The 19,569-nt window shown below is 36.6% G+C and overlaps 1 protein-coding gene across 1 annotated transcript in view; it reads right to left on the bottom strand.

Moving 5' to 3' along the window:
- LGSN (lengsin, lens protein with glutamine synthetase domain) overlaps positions 1-19,569 on the bottom strand; it is a 97,306-nt gene that overhangs the window by 37,146 nt on the left and 40,591 nt on the right. The window lies entirely within an intron of this gene.

The following is a 19,569-nucleotide window of genomic DNA, read 5'->3' as shown; positions in this document are numbered from 1 at the left end:
GGGGGTGTTTTTTTTTTTTTTTTGAATCAAATCAAACACTCTAAGCAATTTTCATGTATAAGTATAAGGTCTGCATAGCTGATCACTTCTGTCTGGGACTTACAAGCCAACACTCCAGTCTGTAAACCAGGTCTTGAAAAAGTTGTTTTCTATTGTCATAGTTGCTTGATCTTTTATTTTTTCTTTATTTCTTTGATATCATATTTAATTCTTAACATATAGTCACTCTATCCTCTGGCTTTCTCAAAACTTTACATAATAATTACCATGCTGTCTTTACATCTCCCACCTAACCTATGAATTCCTAGAGGGATTTAGCTTCTGTTTTGTAATTCCAGCAGCTGGAACATTGCCTATCATAATAAAAGATCAAAATACTTTTGTTCAATGAATGTGTGATGTATAAGAAAGATTAAATTTATTATCTGGGAAAAATGCCACACTTCTACTGTAAAAATTAGGTGTGTATTGGGTTTGTAAGAACCCAATATATTCTTACAAAGAATATATACTCTTTTTTAAGAACATATTTTATTTATTATGCCGTTAAGTCCTCCCATTTCCCCCCTTTCATTCCCCTCCACCCTGCACACCCCCTCCCCCAACATTCCCCCCTTTTGGTTCATGTCCATGTGTCACAAGTTCTTTAGATTCTACATTTCCTATATATCCTTGCCCTCCCCCTGTCTATTTTCTACCTACTGTCTATGCTACTTATTCTCTTTACCTTCTTTTCCCTTCTCCTCCTCTCACTCCCCTGTTGCTAATCCTCCATGTGATCTCTATTTCTATGATTCCACTCCTGATCTAGCTGTCCTCTTAGATTGCTTTTGTTTTAGGTATGGTTGCTAATAACTGTGAGTTTGCTGTCTTTTCACTGTTCATCTTTTTTAATCTTCTTTTTCTTAGGTAAGTCCCTTTAACATTTCATACAATAAGGGCTTGGTAATGATGAACTCTTTGAACTTGACCTTATCTGAGAAGCATTTTATCTGCCCTTCCATTCTAAATGAAAGCTTTGCAGGATAGAGCAATCTTGGTTGTAGGTCTTTGGTTTTCATTACTTGGAATACTTCTTTCCAGCCCCTTCTTGCCTGGAAGGTCTCTTTTGAGAAATAGGCTGACAGTCTGATGGGAACTCCTTTGTAGGTGACTATCCCCTTATCTCTCGCTGCTTCTAGGATTCTCTCCATTTTAATCTTGGCTAATACAATGATGATGTGCCTTGGTATGTTCCTTCTTGGGTCCAACTTCTTTGGGACTCTCTGAGCTTCCTGGATTTCTTGGAAGTCTATTGCCTTTGCCAGATTGGGGAAGTTCTCCTTTATTATTTGTTCAAATAAGTGTTCCACTTGTTGCTCTTCCTCTTCCCCTTCTGGTACCCCTATAATTTGGATGTTGGAACTTTTAAAGATGTTCTGGAAGTTCCTAAGCCTCTCCTCATTTTTTTGAATTCTTATGTCTTCATTCTTTCCTGTTTGGTTGTTTCTCTCTTCCTTCTGGTCCACTCAATTGATTTGAGTCCCAGTTTTCTTCCCATCACTATTAGTTCCCTGTGCATTTTCCTTTATTTCAGTTAGCATAGCCTTCATTTTTTCAACTAATTTGCAACCAAAATCAATCAATTCTGTGAGCATCCTGATCACCAGTGTTTTGAACTGTGCATCTATCTGATAGATTGGCTATCTCTTTGTCACTTAGAAGTATTGGCTCTGGGGTTTTGAGCTGTTCTTCTGCTTGAGCCATAATGTTTTGGTCTGTTCACGCCTGTTACATATGAGGGGAGAAAGCTTAGGTGTTCACCGAGGTGGGTCAGCCCAGTCACTTGGTTGTGACTGGGTGTGGGGTCAAAGAGGGAGCAATGGCATTTGTTGGGCTCTCTCTTAGATTTTGGTCCCCTCTGCCACTTCCCACAAGCAAACTGGGCCCTTCTGGTGCTGGTTCCTGGGTGTGTGGGCTTGTATATGTTCTAGAACCCTGTGGGTCTCCCCAATGAACTCTCCTGTGAGTCTGGGTGCCCCCTCTCCTGGCACTTCAACCCCCGAAAGTTTTTCATTCAGTGCTTTTAGGCTTTATTTCCTGTCGCTGGGGCCCTGGGTTGTGCGGTCTGTCTCACTGACCGTTTTTTAAACCTACCTGGTTTATCTGTTCATGAGTATGTGCCCGTGGTCAGCCAGCTGCCTTATGCGCCTCACTGGGTTTGCTTGATTCTTCCCGCACCCAGTTCTGCCAGCCACCCCCTCTTCCTGGCAGGACCCCTCTCTGCCCAGCCACCAACTCTGCCCCTTTTACCGCCTCCTTACAGCTCTGGATGAATGGTTCATTGTTGTCAAACTTTGGTACAGTTCAATTTTCTGTCTGTTTTGGTTGTGTTTTTGTTTCTAATTCTTTGTTGTCCTTAAATTTGGTTGTTCGAGGAGGTACAGTATTTTCACATATGCCTCCATGTTGGCCAGAGAACATATAGCCTTTTACGCCCTTCTAAAGCAAATTTTTGTAATGGCTTAGTTTCAAGTGATATCCTCTGTGCTCTTGTCAATCATTGTAGCCACTTAAGCCATTATGAGTGCATTCTTTCTATTAAATAAAGGATTGAAAATATCTGTTGTCAGACATTTTCACCCATAAATAACAATTCATATTCATGATGAGTTGTCACACAAAATCAAAGCTCTTCACAAGATTTATATACCAAATACTTAAGTGTTTTCTGACTAAATTTGTGATTTCAGAAGGTAATCTATATTATTTATGCCTTTTTCAGGTTTGTTGAAAATCATTCTAGGGGTGATCTATGAAGAATGATTCACAAACTGAACATAAAAAAATTTGATAAGGATATTAGATACTAGGATAACAAGGCCTCGGCTCATTTGAAAAAGTGATTTCCATTGTGTACTGGCTATTATAAAGGATGGTGAATGATCATCTAAATGGTATATATTTCATGTCCACTGGTATGTTTTATATTATATCACAAATAAATAAATTTCTGATGACATCATAAACTTTAAAATAGTATTTATTTTATTTATTAAGCAAATATACTTTATTTTTTAGTATATTTTACTGATTGTTATTACAGTTTTCCTAATTTTTCCTCCTTTAGCCCCCCCTTTGCCCTGTATCCCCCAACCCTCCACACCCCCCCTTCCTTAGTTGATGTCCATGGGTTCTACATATAAATTCTTTGAGTTCTCTGTTTCCTATGGCATTTTTTATTTCTCCCCATCTATTTTATGCCTACCAATTATGCTTCTTCTTCACTATAACTTTCCCCCACTCTTCCTCCCTTCCCCCTCCCAACTGAAATCTCTCCATGTGATGCCCATTCCCATGATTCTGTTCCTGTTCTAGTTGTTTGCTTAGTTTTTGTTTTCATTGTTTGTCTTTTCTTTTAGGTTCATTTGTTGATAGTTGTGAGTTTGTTATCATTTTACTGTTCATATTTTTTATCTTCTTTTTCTTAGATAAGTCCCTTTAACATTTCATATAATAAGGGTTTGGTGATGATGAACTCTTTTAACTTGAACTTATCTGAGAAGCACTTTATCTGCCCTTCCACTCTAAATGAAAACTTTGCTGGATAGAGCAATGTTGGATGTAGGTCCTTGCCTTTCATGACTTGGAATACTTCTTTCCAGCCCATTCTTGCCTGGAAGGTCTCTTTTGAGAAATCGGCTGACAGTCTGATGGGAGCTCCTTTGTAGGTGACTGTCTCCTTTTCTCTTGCTGCTTTTAAGATTCTCTCTTTATCTTTGATCATAGGTAATGTAATTATAATATGCCTTGGTGTGTGCTTCCTTGAGTCCAAATTCTTTGGGACTCTCTGAGCTTCCTGAATTTCATGAAAGTCTATTTCCTTTACCAGATTAAGAAAGTTCTCCTTTGTTATGTTTTCAAATAAGTTTTCAATTTTTTGCTCTTCCTCTCCTCTTTCTGGCACCTCCGTGATTCAGATGTTGAAACAAGTAATTGTCCAGAGGTTCCTAAGCCTCTCCTCATTTTTTTGAATTCTTGTTTCTTCATTCTGTTCTCATTAAATGTTTATTTCTTCCTTCTGTTCCAAATTGTTGATTTGAGTATCAATTTCCTTCCCTTTACTGGTGGTTCCCCTGTATATTTTTCTTTATTTCACTTTGCATAGCCTTCACATTTTCCTTCATTTTGGGACCATACTCAAGCATTTCTGTGAGCATCCTGATTACCAGTGTTTTGAACTCTGCATCTGATAGGTTGGCTATCTCTTCATTTCTTAGTTCTATATTTGGAATTTTGAGGATCTGTTCTTTCATTTGGGCCATATTTCTTTGTCTCCTAATGCCTGTTATGATGAAGGGGTGGAGTCTTAGGTATTCATCAGGGCAGGGCAACTCACTTCACTGCATTGTGGTGCTGTATGTTGGGGAGGGGTCTGAGAGGGAACAATGCCACTTGCTCAGCTCTCAGCCAGCTTTCAGTCACTTCTTCCACTACCCACAAGGAAATTTGGCCCTTCTGGTGCTGATTCCTAAGTGGATGGGTTTGTGTACATTCTAGGACCCTGTGGGTCTCTCTAACAAACCTTCCTGTGAGGTTGGAAGTTTCTCCCACCTCCATAATGCCCAAAGGTTTTTATGGCCAGAGGTTTTATAGCTTTATTTCCCCACACTGGAACCCTGGGTTGTGTGGTCTGTCTCGCTTCCCACTTGTTCCTCCTGGTTTATCTGCACACAAATGTGGAACGTCCCAGTCCTCCAGCCACCACCTTGCCATGTGTCCTTTCCACCCCTGCTACCAGTCTGAATGAATGTTTCTTCAACTCCTTGGTTTTCAGACTTTCATACAGTTCTATTTTCTTGCAATTCTGGTTATTTTTTGTTTTTAAATTTGTTATTGTCCTTCTTTTAGTTGTGTGAGGAGGCAACGTGTATCTACATACACTTCCATCTTATCCTGAAGTCTTGTATCTATGCATATGTTTGTCCACCCAAATGTTAACCATGGTTGTCCTCTGGGCCATGGGATCACAAAACATTTTTTTAGTATCCACACCTGAGGCTGGGTTATCTGAAGTGGAGTAGGAGTTCTCTCTTTGCCCCTAGCTTTTCTTTTGCCTCATCCTGTGTTGTTGCCTACTATGTGCTTACAGACAGCATATGCATAGTTTTTCCTTGGTGCTATGGGGTTGGAGTTTGGGGGAGAGTGGAAGGAGAAGGTGGGCATGCAAAAGTAACCATGGGGAGTGCCATCATAGACAGAATACACTACACAGTGGGTTCCAACACTTAATGACCTTTTTCATTATGCTTTTAATATATTTTGTGATGTTTTAAAATTACTCTTGTAATAAAACTGAAAAAATTTTAAATGTTAATAAAAAATACCTATTTCTTTGGCTTGTTAATTGAGCTTCTTCAGTGAAAGTCCTTGTGCCAACACAATGTGTATCAATCTCTTCTCTTTGGAACTGTCACCTAGATAAAGCTGGAGTGTCCTCGCTATTTCCTATATTCCAGTTGTAAAAGTTTGTAATTACAACAAAAACTTCACAAAATTTACAAATATTTAACAGTACTACATTTTTGTAGTAGTACCCACTTATGTAGTTCTTACTGTATACAGGTGAACTTCTACGTGCTCTACAGATACTAATTCATGTAACCTCCAAAAAAACAGTGAATTACTACTATTACTACTCCCATTTCACAGATTGATTAGTTGAGATGCAGAAACCTGAAGTGTCTTGCTGAAGCCCTAACCCAGTAAAGGGCAAAATATGGTCCAGTGGGCTGGACAAAGTCCACACTTTCAATCAGCAGGGAAAGATAGGAGGGAATTCATACCTTTTTTAAAAATGCAGCCCTTAAGAAAACATAAATATGTACATAAATAAAGTAAGGGAACTTCAATTACCCCTGTTCCTTTGCATTTGAAAGCCTGTCTGATGCCACACGGGCTAAAGAAAACTCTGTTGCTCTTACTTCTTGGCCTAAAATTGTCTAATCTGAATGGGAAATGTATTTGGCCACTTGCAACAAAATCAAATTGTCAATCTATTTTGGAGCACACAAGTAGTTTTTAGTTTTTAGAGGTCATGTTTGATATCATATATTTTGTATTCTTAAATTCTGAAAACTTTAGATAAAAGCAATGATGGTCCTCCATCTGCAAAAGGTGAGTGATACCTAAAGGGCTGAGTAAAGAGGAAAACCTTCAGAAGGGAATGTATAGAGAATTTGAGACCAAGATGTAGTTCACATTTTTTGTCTCATCTTTTTCAGAAATTACCAATTTTACATTTTTTCTCAATTTTTATAATAGAAAAAAAACATTGAAGGTAACGGTGTTTAAAAGAAATTATTGAAAGATAATTAACATGCACATGTGAACTTAAGAATAAATCTGAGAGAAGGGAACCCTCACGCACTACTAATGGAACTGTAGATTCCTACAGCCACTATGAAAAACAGTATGGATGTTCCTCAAGTAATTAAAAATAGAAATACCATATGACCTATCAATCCCACTTCTGGATATTTATCCAAAGAAATTTAAAACATGAATTTAAAAAAGATATATGTACCCCTAATTCATTACTGCATTATTTATAATAGCCAAGACATGGAAGTAATCTAACTGTCCATCAATAGATGATTGGATAAAGAAGATCTGGTACGTATATACAATGTACCACAAAAAAAAAAAGAAAGAAAGAAATCTTACTATTTGTAACATGAATGAACCTAGAGGGTATTATGCTAGGTGAAATAAGTCAAAGACAAATACCATATTATTTCATTTATATGTGGAATCTGAAAGAAAATAAGTGAATGAACAAACAAGACTAAAACAAACTCATAGATACAGAGAACAAGTTGATGATTGCCATATGGGAGGGGTGGTAGGAGGATGGCTAAAAAAGGGAAGGGATTAAGCAGTACAAATTAATAGTTCAAAATAGTCACATGGATATATAGAGAATATAGTCGATAATATTGTAATAAATATGTATGGTGCCAGGTGGATACTAGACTTCACAGAGAATCACTTTATAATTAAATAAATGTCTAACCTCTACACTGTACACCTGAAACTAACATAATATCAAGTGTCAACTATAATTAAATTTTTTAATTTAAAAAATAAACAAATAGGCCCTGGCTGGTGTAGCTCAGTGAGAACCAAAAGCTCACCAATTCGATTCCCAGTCAGGGCACATGCCTGGGATGCGAGACAGTCCCCAGTGGGGGCCATGTGAGAGGCAACCACACACTGATGGTTCTCTCTCTCTTTCTCCCTCTTTTCCCCTCTCTATAAAAATAAATAAATAAAATCTTTTAAAAAATAAAAAATACCCCTTTAAAAAGTAAAAATAAAAATAAACAAATAGCCCTGGCTGGTGTGGCTCAGTGGATTGAGAGTCGACCTGTGAACCCAAAGGTCACTGGTTTGATTCCCATTCAGGACACATGCCTGGGTCACAGGCCAGGTGCCAAGTCATCAGTTGGGGGTGTACGAGAGGTAACTAATCGATGGATCTCTCACACATCGATGTTTCTCTCCCTCTCTCTTTTCCTTCCCTTCTCTCTAGAAATAAATGAATAAAATCTTTAAATTAATTATTTTAAACAAAAATAAAGAGTTTTTAATGAAAAAAATCAAACTTCTTTTGTAAAGGCCATATAGTAAATATTTTAAGCTCTATGATTCACATGATCTCAAGTACTTAACTTGGCATGGTATGACAGCAGCCATAGACAATATGTAAACAAATTACTGTGTCTGTGTTTCAAGGAAACTTTCTTTACAAAAACAGGCATTAGACTAACCCAGTGGCAAGGTGGCCAACCTCTGATAGAGATCATTTGATCCACAAATATATTAATTTATACTTTGTAATCTCCCTTAAGAAACTTTCTGTTTTTCATTTTTATATAAAAGTGGTATACATATTATATACCACTTTAAAAATAAGTATAAAATATTTAGAGAAGACCATGAATAAAATTAAATTTGTTTTTTAAAAAATTTCTCCTCTCAAAGGCTGGTGTATCTCTCCACACCATGCCCCTCTCCTTTCTTGGAGAATAAATAAAAAGTTTATTCTCTTCCAGCCAAGATGGAGGCGTAGGTACTGTGCATCCTTGCACAACCAAAAGAAGGACAAACAACAAATTTAAAAACAACTAGAACTGACAGAAAATTGAACTGTATGGAAGTCTGACAACCAAAGAGTTAAAGAAGAAACATTCATCCATACAGGTAGGAGGGGTGGAGACAGAAACTGGGACAGAGAGAACTCGCAGCAAGTCTGCAGCTGGAGGACCAGGGCAAGGCAGCGGCTGGTGGATTGAAGACTAGGCAGTCCCACATTCCCATGCAGATAAACTGGGAGGAACAACTGGGGAGTGAGACCACACAACCCAGGGTTCCAGTGGAAGGAAATAAAGCCTCATATGTCTGACTGAAAATACCTGTGGGGGTTGAGGTGGCAGCGGGAGAAACTCCCAGCCTCACAGGAGAGTTTGCTGGAGAGACCCACAGGGTCCTAGAATGCACGCAAGCCCACCCACCAGGAATCAGCACCAGAAGGGACAGATTTTATTGTGGGTAGTGTGGGAAGTGACTGAAAACTGGCAGAGAGTGGAGAAAGCGGCACTGTTCCCTCTCAGACCTCTCCCCAACATACAGCATCACAACACAATGACATGAGTTGCCCCGCCCTAGTGAACACCTAAGGCTCCACCCCTTACTACATAACAGCCATGTCGAGAGAAAGAAAAAAATGGCCCAAACAAAAGAACAGATCAAAGCTCCACAGAAAATATAACTAAGCCATGAAGAGATAACCAACCTATCAGATGAAGAGTTCAAAACACTGGTAATCAGGATACTCACAGAATTGGTTGAATATGGTCACAATGTAGATGGAAAAATGAAGGCTATGCTAAGTGAAATAAGAAAAATATACAGAGATCCAATTGTGATGGGAAGGAATCCACAACTCAAATCAACAATTTGGAACAGAAGGAAGAAATAAACATTCAACCAGAACAGAATGAAGAAACAAGAATTCAAAAAAATGAGGAGAGGCTTAAAAACCTCCAGGACAGCTTTAAATATTCCAACATCCGAATCATAGGGGTACCAGAAGGAGAAGAGAAATAACAAGAAATTGAAAACTTATTTAAAAACATAATGAAGGAGAACTTCCCCGATCTGGCAAAAAAAAGTAGACTCCCAGGAAGTCCAGGAAGCTCAAGAGTCCCGAAGAAGTTGGACCCAAGGAGGAACGCACCAAGGCACATCATAATTATATTAGCCAAGATTAAAAAGGAGAGGATCTTAAAAGCAGCAAGAGAAAAGTTGACAGTTACCTACAAAGGCATGCCCATAAGACTGCCAGCTGATTTCTCAAAAGAAGCCTTACAGGCAAGAAGGGATTAGAAAGAAGTATCAAAGTCATGAAAGGCAAGGACCTACATCGAAGATTACTGTATCCAGCAAGGCTATCATTTAGAATTCAAGGGCAGATAAAGTGCTTCCCAGATAAGTCCAAGTTAAAGAACTTCATCATCACCAAGCACTTATTATATGAAATATTAAAGGGACTTATCCAAGAAAAAGAGTATGATCAAAAATATGAACAGTAAAATGACAACAAACTGACAATTATTAACAACCACACCTAAAACAAAACCAAAAATAAACTAAGCAAACCAACCAGAACAAGAACAAAATCACAGAAATGGAGATCACATGGAGGATTATCAGCAGGGGAGTGGGTGGAGAGAAGTGGGGAAAATGTACAGAGAATAAGTAGCATAAATGATAGGTAGAAGATAGACGGGGGAGGTTAAGAATAGTATAGGAAATGTAGAAGCCAAAGAATTTTTTTATATGACCCATGGACATGAACTAAAGGAGGGGAATGCAGGTGGGAGGAGGTGTTGCAGGATGAGGGGAATAAAGGGGACACATGGGACAACTGTAATAGCATAACAATAAAATATATTAAAAAATAAAAAGTTTATTCTCTAAAAAAAATCTCCTTTCAACTTCATTCCTATTCCTGGTAGAATTCTTATTTAATACATTGCCTCATATACTGCTTAAAGTCAGCAAAAAGAATAAATGCTATTTGCTTAACACAATTTTCTTTCTTCTGGTATTCTTTGTCTTTTATGAGACTTATACATTCTTTTCCTTAGGGTGATTTATGGTTTGTTATTTAAAATATTGATTGAAAATATGCTATGTAAGGTCAAGAAATCAAAAAATACTGTAGAATAATAGTAATTTTAATCAGAAAATTTTATTATATTAAAAATTTATAACTGTTAAATTTTACTCTTAAAGTTTTAAGGTAGAAACAAATCATATGTATAATAAAGCCCATTATGTTACTTACACATATTTATGTGCATATGTTTTATGTCTTTTTGGAAAATTCTTGTTGCTTTCCTAGTTTATTCATTCATTGCTTATTCATATTGTCAATGTTGTTAGTTAGGTACATGCATGGCTAACAGCTGTATCATAAAACGCAGTTACTAGAATCATTTGTTGTCCTTAGACATATGGTATATTACCAAATCCAGATATTAGCATGAGCTACATTAAAAGACTCACTGTTATTTAAAATTAATTTTCAAGAAATCAAAGGTTAATAAAGGGCTTAGAAGATAGAGGGGAGAAGTATCTTGTCAATAAATTCATATCCAACACTTTTCACTAGCAAGCATTTGTTCTATACCCACCATACTGAGGCTGTATCTGTCAAAATGATTGAGCCATGAATATAAGGTCCGAGTCTTTTCCTAACCACTCTTCTAAGTTAACATATGGGAAGACAGTTCAACTCAAGTACTTCTCTTGCCAAAATATGTAATCTAATTGAATGGATCCAAAAAAGAATGACTAAAATGATTAAAGAATGATGAGATTCATTTTATGAGAACAGATTGCATAAGCTAAAGTGTACTAAGTACCAACAAGGGGAAACAGTGTGTTGTTTACCAGTAAGTTACTGCCTTCTGATGAATCATTTAACAGAATTGGAGGAGCAAAGAATGCAAATTAAGTAAAAGATTAAACTTATTCTTTCATTGTAAGAGAAACAGTGGTAGAAGATAAAATCACAATGACTCTGGTTTTATTTTATGTTTATGCATATTACATGTTACAAAGCAATGTATAAGATGAAAAGTTCTTGCCTTTCCAGCACTGACTGCTAAAGAAATAGGATAAAACATGCCCAATGAGACTATGGGAATAGCTGATTTGTGAAAATGAGTCCACAGAAAATAAGAGTCTTTCTCACCACCTCCATCAATCACGAAATTGTGCTTTAAGGCCATGACAACAGTAAGAGAAGGATGCTTCCAATTAGTCTTCCTCCAGATATGTGCTTGTTCTAGAAGCTGCATGGGTTTGCTTCTCTTTCATATGTATTCAGCTATAACAAAGACAACCAGAAGACTGCAAGTGACACCCTTTACTGAAGAGAATATGGCCAAAAAATTGTGAAGAGTAACATTTGGACTCTCCTAGCAGTTCTGGAACTGTTAATAACAAAAGTTCCTGGATGTCCCCTCCACTCACCCAGCACCCACCTCTCCCCAGTTCTGCCTGGAAACAGCTCATTTTCTAAGGAAACAGTAGATCTGTTTATAGGATTGAGATTTAAAACCCATGGTTGAAAAAATATATAAAATAAATATCTTTTATTGGGTAGGCCTCAGTAGAGTATCTCTGAATTCATGGATAAGCAGAAATACACATTGGTAGAGAGTATAAAAAGTTGTTTTTTGTTTTGGGGTTTTGGGGGCTTTTTGGGGGGTGGTTGTCCTTTTCACTTGCTCTGGAAGGGGAATTTCTCCTGTCATCTGCAATTGATTAATCTACAAGAGACTTCACATTAATTAAGCAGCATGTAGAAAACAATGTAACTCCTTGAAAAATATACATCACAATTATGCAGAGTTAATAAAATAAAAATCTAGTTCAAGGCACTTTAATTTATCATTTTAATTATTGGCACATATCTAGAAGCATTCATGTATTTAGCAGAAACTTCATAAAGTTAAAGAAAATCAGTCATGACTATGAAAGCACAAGATTCTGAGTTCCATGGCATATAAGGAGTTTGCACTCACATACAATGAATTAAATATTCCAAAACAGCCAGAGCTATATATAGGAAAAGAAGGGAGTGACACATTATTAATTTAGTGAATTTGATGTAGGTGTTGTCTGTATATCCTTCTCTTAACTGATGACATTATTCTTGTTACTGGAACAGGGCTTAAAAATTATTGGGAACCCCAAACCTTTTATTTATGTGAGTTCTATCAATATTTGCCATATTTTAAAACAGAATAATAATAAACATAGTACATGCTAACATAAATAATATGTTTTTAAAGAAAAACACCTACATTTTTTAAATGTAAAAAAAGTAACAGCAGCTTGATGCCATTTCAATTTTACAATTTTTTTTTACTATCTAGAAATAGAAAACCACTAGAATTTCATATCTGCTTTTGTAAAACCACATGATACACAGGCTCTGGAAAACTCCACCGTATACTCATGAGAGAATGAAAGTGAAAAAGGCAAATAATGTCTTCTTGCTATTATAAAAATAATTTTGGCCACACCACCTCCTCAAAGGGTCTGGGATCTCTGAGGAACCACACTGAGAACAGCTGTGGTAGTGCAACCTGCGTTCTAAATGAAAATTTGCTCCTTAAGGGCAAATCACCTAATTTTCTCGATCTCACTTCCTTCACATGCAAAATGAGGTTTGGGGCAAGATGATCTCTCAAGTTCCATCTAACTTTAATATTCTGTGATTCTGTAAAATGTTAAAGAAAGGAACATCCACCCACGGTGCCCTCACTTATTTACATTCCTTATGGTATTCAAGTTTTCTGTGTGTCCTCAACTCCCATGCTATAATTGTTATCATAGGAATTTGACTTTGTAAAGTAATTCTCACTAAGTACTTATCTTAGTGATTTGTCCAGGTGAGAATTGCAAAGTTTCTGAGAGTACAGTATCTAAACTAATAATAATTTTTTTAAATAATGGCATTCTTAAATGTAATGTGGTATTCAAAACAGAAAAAGAACATTAGTGGAAAAACTACTTAATAGTATTATGCTATGATTAATTTCTTAATTTTGACAAATGTTCTATGATTATGTAAGACGTTAATATAAAAGGAAGCTTGGAGAGAAGCATACTGGAACTCTACTGTTATTGAAACCCTCCCATAAATTCAAAATTATCTCAAAACAAGACGTAAGGTAGCATCCTGGGTACTGTTACACCACCGTGACAGAGATAATGGGGGTGATGGCAGAGCCTTTAGACAGCATCTATCTGCTCTTCCGGCCCTCTCTGTTGCCCAATTATTTTTTAAGAACCCAAAAGAAAAAGGAAACACAAGGTGTCGCAGAACATGGTGCAAGATCCCACATAGGAATTTAATTTTTAGAAAAGTGATGAAAACTGGGTCATTTTAAATTTTATTATCAATGAGTATTAAAAATACAAATATTCAATTTGCTACTTGTTTTATCAATTCAATTCAATTTATGATGAGCTCTGTTTACTCATAACCCTTTATTATGCAGTGCCATTTTATTTTCTTTTATTTTGTTTACTGCCTAGCATCCAAACTCCTTCTTATGTTTGAGGGTGAGGGGAGATGCCTATGCTCAGAGTCTTGGAGGAAACAATAGACTGACTCTCACTATATAAGCTGAACAATATCATTCTTACATTCTTAGCACCTGCAGTCAACCCATGTGCACCTTATCTAGGAACAGGTGTTTGTCTTCTTCTGCTCAGCCAGACAGAGCAATCAACCAAAAGCTAAGAGCAGGGATGGGGAAGTTTTCTTTTTCGGATGTGATAGCAGTGGCTGAAAGATTTAGTTTCCAGAAGCAGAAGTGACAGGGTCTGGTGTCCATGGGGTGATGTGGGGAAGCAAGCTACATCACCCAGTACTCAGCGATGGAATACCCTTATAGGGCCAGGTCCATGCCATGCTTTTAGCTATAGTTCAGTCTGTTGCCCTCCATTTCCTGAGGCCAGTCTCAATTCCCCTGATGACTCTGCAAGATGTCCAATGTCTTTAGAAGTTCATTTCCTGCTTGTGTTAATCAGAGTTGATTTCAGTCACTAAGAACTGCAACTAATAACACTCATTTAGGTAACTACAGAATTAGGAATACTAGCAATAGCATTTTTAAATTGAAATTTTACTTTTTACCTATTGACATATGAGATTATTTTAAATAGTTAAAAGAGGGTTTGAAATAGCATGACATATTTTATGATCAATAAACATGATGTATGTGACAAGAAGTATACAGAAAATACCTATGCTTTAGGTCTAAGAAAAATATTAGACCATTATAGATATGCATATATGTATTTTTAATTCAGTCAACAAATTGAACATCCATGTCAGTGGCCAAGAACTGCCAAACAGAAAATTGCTCTTAATAAGATCTCATTAGAGACCCTGAAATATTATTTTATATAGGGAAGTGTGGTAATCAGCTTTTTAAAATATCACTTGATTGTTTGGGGGGTTTGTTTGTTTGTTTGTTTGTTTGTTTTGGTATTGAGTTGGGTAAGTCCTTTATAGATTTTGGATAGTAACCTCTTATCAGATGTATCATTGGTGAATAAGTTGTCCCATTCAGTGAGCTTTCTTTTCATTTTGTTGATGGTTTCTTTGCTATGCAAAACCTTTTTAGTTTGATGTACTCCCATTTGTTTATATTTTCTTTTGTTTCCCTTGTCTTAGGAGCTGTATCAGAAAAAAAATATTGCTATGAGAAATGTTCAACATTTTACTGACTGTGCTTTCTTCAAGGATTTTTATGGTTTCAAGTCCCACATTGAAGTCTGTAATCCATTATGAGTTTATTCTTATTCTTATGTATGACATAAGAAGGTAGTCTAGTTTCTTTTTTTGCATATTATCCGTCCAATTTTTCCAACACCATTTATTGAATAGGTTACTTTTGCCCCATTGTATGTTCTTGCCTTCTTTGTCAAATATTAATTGACCATAAAGGCGTGGGTTTTTTTCTGGACTCTATTATGTTCCATTAATCTATATATCTGGTTTTATGCAAGTAAAGTGCTGTTTTGATTACTATGGCTTTGCAGTACCGTTTGATATCAGGTAATGTGATTCCTCCAACTTTGTGCTCCTGTGTCAAGATTGCTGTGGCTACTCAGGGTCTTTTGTGGTTCCATATAAATTTTTGGAATATTTGTTTTAGCTCTGTGAAATGAACCATTGGTATTTTGATAGGAATCACATTGAATCTATAGACTGCTTTGTGTACTGTGGACATTTTAACGACATTAATTCTTCCTATCCATGAGCATGGTATACGTATGCTTCCACTAATTCGTATCTTCTTCGGTTTCCTTCTTCAGTATTTTATAATTTTCTGAGTAGGCGTTTTACATCCTTGGTTAAATTTATTAAAAATTCGTAGACACAGACAATAGTATGAGATTACCAGAGGAAAGCGGGTTTAGGGGAAGGTAGAAGAGGGCAAAGAGGGGACAAATGTTTACAAAAAAAGACTTGACTTTAGGTGGTGAACACAATACTATATACAGATGAGGTATTATACAATTGTGTACTTGAAACATAAATAATTTTATTAACCAATGTTTCCCCAATAAATTCAATAAAATTTTTAAAAAGTAAATATCACTTGAGAAATAATAGGATTTAATACTATCCTTTGGTTGCATAAATTAGAACCATGCATTGAGAATCAGAATTACTAAGGGGACTAAATGGTAATAGAAAAATATATAATAAAGATTAAATAAACTAAAAATATAAAAGAATTACTTGCCTGCCAAATCCTGGCCCAGACCGGTATCAGGTTGATTGTGCCAAACAGCATTAATTTGTTTTTCATCAAGCATGTTTCTTACAGTGATGTCACCCCAGCTCTCAACCTTTAACACACTGCAGTTAATCTCCTTTGCTTCTTACATTCTCTCAGGCTTCTCCAGCCTTCTTTTGAGTTAAAAGTTTTTCCTAGTTGATTAAAACATTGCTCCCTCTCAAACATGTAAGAGATCTTTTCAGATTCACATTTTGATTTTGCTAATATAATAAGATTTGTTTAAGATAAAGAACTTTAGATGTCTTATACTTTAATTGTAATAATGAGGCAAGATAGTAAGAGATTAGGGAAATTCCTTGACAAGTATGATAAAGGAAACTGAGACAAAATAATTAAACAAGGGCAAATAATTTGAGCAATTTATAGTCAGCTAATGAATCACAAGGTTTTATCTTGCCTAACCAAGTACACTTAGGAGCAAATGGTTTACACATTCCAGACCATCCCAGGACAGAACAGCCTTTTTCCAGTCCCTCTTCAATGATGCTCTTGTTAACATTCTTTAAAAATGAAACTAACAACAAATTAACCCCTGTGTCTCTCTATACACACCTTTTGATTAATAAACATATTGAAAGACACCCCTGAAAAGCTAATAAATATTCTATTAAGACCATCCCCTGAAAGGTGGGGACTGACTGAAAGAAGGTTAAGGGATTAGTCAAAGAACATATACAAAGGATGCATGGACATCAGTGAGAGGACTGGTTTGCAAGTCAGGGGAGGGTTGGATGGAGGGGGACTAAAGGGGAAAAGTGGGACAACTCTAATGGCATAAACAATAAAATTTTTTTTTAAAAAAGAGCCTCCCCTGAGACCACCCCCCCTAGGATTCCAGGTGACCAAAGAAAGTTAAAAGACCTCAAAAAAAGGGCACATGGTATATTCTTGCCAAAGTACACCTATGCCTTGTACGTCTTCTATCTTTCTTCTACAAGAGATACAACCCCACAAGAGTTACAACCAGGGGAACAGCAAGCTGTGAGAGCTTGTCCCAAGATTACCCTTTAAAACGATTTCAAAGGCCCCTTTCTCTCTGAATTTCTCTCTCTTGTTGCTGCTTATACCTTAAGCCCCTCCAGATTTAATAAATATACTCTCAAAATCACCTGGACTTATGTTGTGAAACCTTTTCTACAGAAATTTTAAAACCCACATACTACTGGCAGGGTTGAGGCAGAATGGCTCTGGGCCCAGACCCCATCTGGTGATAATAATGTCTTACCTACATATATCATACTTAGAAATATAATAATTGGACAGTGTTAATTATGATTTTAAGCCAACAGAATAGGAAAAAAATAGCCTGTAAGCTAATCATTATGTATACTTGTACAATTTTTAATTGAGTCATATTCACATTTTAACTTGAATTTCTATAAAAGAGTAGGCTCTCAGTCACATATTTGTTATTCTTACTTATTTTAGTCAACCTGAGATATGATCTGGCATTTAAGAGTTCATATCACTTTGAATTTCATGTCTATAAAACAAGACAGTCAAAAGTATGTAACTTAAATAAATATGGATGTAAAAAATGGATTACCCAGCTCAGAATTCCTCAATTTACAAATGGCCAGGCCTTCCACACTCTTAGTTGCTCTCCATGGAATCTGTGATGGAAACTGGCTCTAGCAGTAGTAAGTTTGAACCAGTAGATGACTGGAAATCAGATGAAGAGGCTATTCCTTAACCAAGCATTGAAGGGGTGTCTCAGAATTTCCAGAAGAGGGAGGGGTCTTTTGCAAAGTACAAATGGTTACTGTGGTAGGCAGAATTCTCAAGACGGGCTCCCCGAGATTTCCATCCTCTGGTTATTCAATCGAGCACAAATTTATGTACTACTATGAAGGAATTTTACTAATGCAATTAAAATCCCAAATTACAAATTTTAAAATACTGAGATTATCTGGGTGTGTTTAATTTAATCCCATCAGTCCTTTAAAAGCAGAGCACTTCATCTGACTGGTGGCAGAAAGGGAATTAGAGATGGAAAGCCCCAGGATTCAGGGCACTGTTGCTGGCTTGAAGATATGGGAGACCACATAACAAGCACTGTGAGTAGACCCCACCTGATCACTAGCAAGAAAATGGGAACCCAAATCCTACAGATAAAAATCTGAAAGACCTTAGAAGTAGATTCTTCCCCAAAACTTTCATATGAGGGCCTAGCCTGGCTGACACATTGATTTTGGTGTTGTGAGACCCTAGAAGCAGAGAGTCAGGCAGAACCCAATCTGACTCCTGACTTACAGAGCTGTAAGACAATTAATAAGTATTGTTTCAAGTCTCTACCTGTGTGGGAATTTGGTACACAGCAGTAGAAAATGAAAATAGTTACTAAGGGTTAGGAGTCAAAGCGGCTTGGACTTTTCAATAGCAAAGCTGTAATATTAAAAAAAAAAAAAAAAAGAAAAGAAACCAGTGCTTTTGAAATTCTGAGGAAAGGCAACCTAAAGTCATCTACCCAGTCAAACTATCAAGATAATATGCTAAGATATCAAAAAACACAGCATGCTTCATCATCACCCTTCTTTCTCAGGAGTCCAGTTAGTACCACCGGATGTGCTCTACCACAATGAAAAGAAATGAAAAAACAAATCATGTAGTTCAAGTACTGGAATCCCACTCATGGGCAAGGGGAAGAAAGTTCCCAGGATGACAGCTGTGCCCAAGGGAAACCATTCCAGATGGAAGAAGTTGTGAAGGCCCAGGAAACATTCTTCAAAATAACAGGCCTTGTAAGAATTCCTGGTGGGCCTTAACATATTAAGAAGAGATTTTGACAACTGATCAAGAGTTTAGGGTCAAATTGATGATTACTACAAAGAAGGACAAGCAAGTGAAAGAGATGAATTGAAATTAACCCCAAGGAAAACAAAGGTTTTTTTTTTTACTGGATAACTTTCCAAATTTTCAAAAGACTTTGGCATTAATTATCTAATTTTATTTCATGATGCATAATACATGGTTCATCATGTCATTCATCATGAAATAAAATTAGATACTTTTTTTAAAAACTAATTGTATTTTTCTGAGCAATAAATAAAAATTATATTTATGATAATATAAACACATAGAATACTTTAAACTTAGCCATGCAATTATATTAGACTAGAACTGCATACTCCATTGACACTACTATCAATGTTCGAGTTCAAAGTCTTACGTGTTCATCAGAACCAACCATTCTCCTCTGCAGCACTGGCTCATAGGGAACTCAACCATCATCCTCAACTTAATTTTTTCTTGTTAATTTTTTAATTCCTCACCTGAGGACATTTTTTACTGCATTTTAGAGAGAGAGGAAGGGGAGAGAGAGAAACATTGACTGGTTGCCTCCTATACACCCAGATAAGCGATCAAACCCACAACCCAGCTCTGTACCCTGACCAGGAATAGAACTTGCAACCTTTCCTTTCAGTGTGTGGGATGATACTCAAATCAACTGAGCCACACTGGCCAGGACCACAACTTAATTTCTATAGGAAAATATATTCCAGGTCCTAATCAAGAAACTTCCAAACAAACTTTGGAGCCAACATCATTAACCTACAAAAATAAATAGACATCCTGTTAAAGACTTATTACATTAGCAGTAGAGAGATAAAAACTAAGCTCAAAT

This window comes from Artibeus jamaicensis, unplaced genomic scaffold (genome assembly GCF_021234435.1).
Source record: "Artibeus jamaicensis isolate MK-2021 breed Jamaican fruit bat unplaced genomic scaffold, CSHL_Jam_final contig_388, whole genome shotgun sequence".
NCBI classification, from domain to species: Eukaryota; Metazoa; Chordata; class Mammalia; order Chiroptera; family Phyllostomidae; genus Artibeus; species Artibeus jamaicensis.
This window is presented reverse-complemented; position numbering and strand designations above follow the sequence as displayed.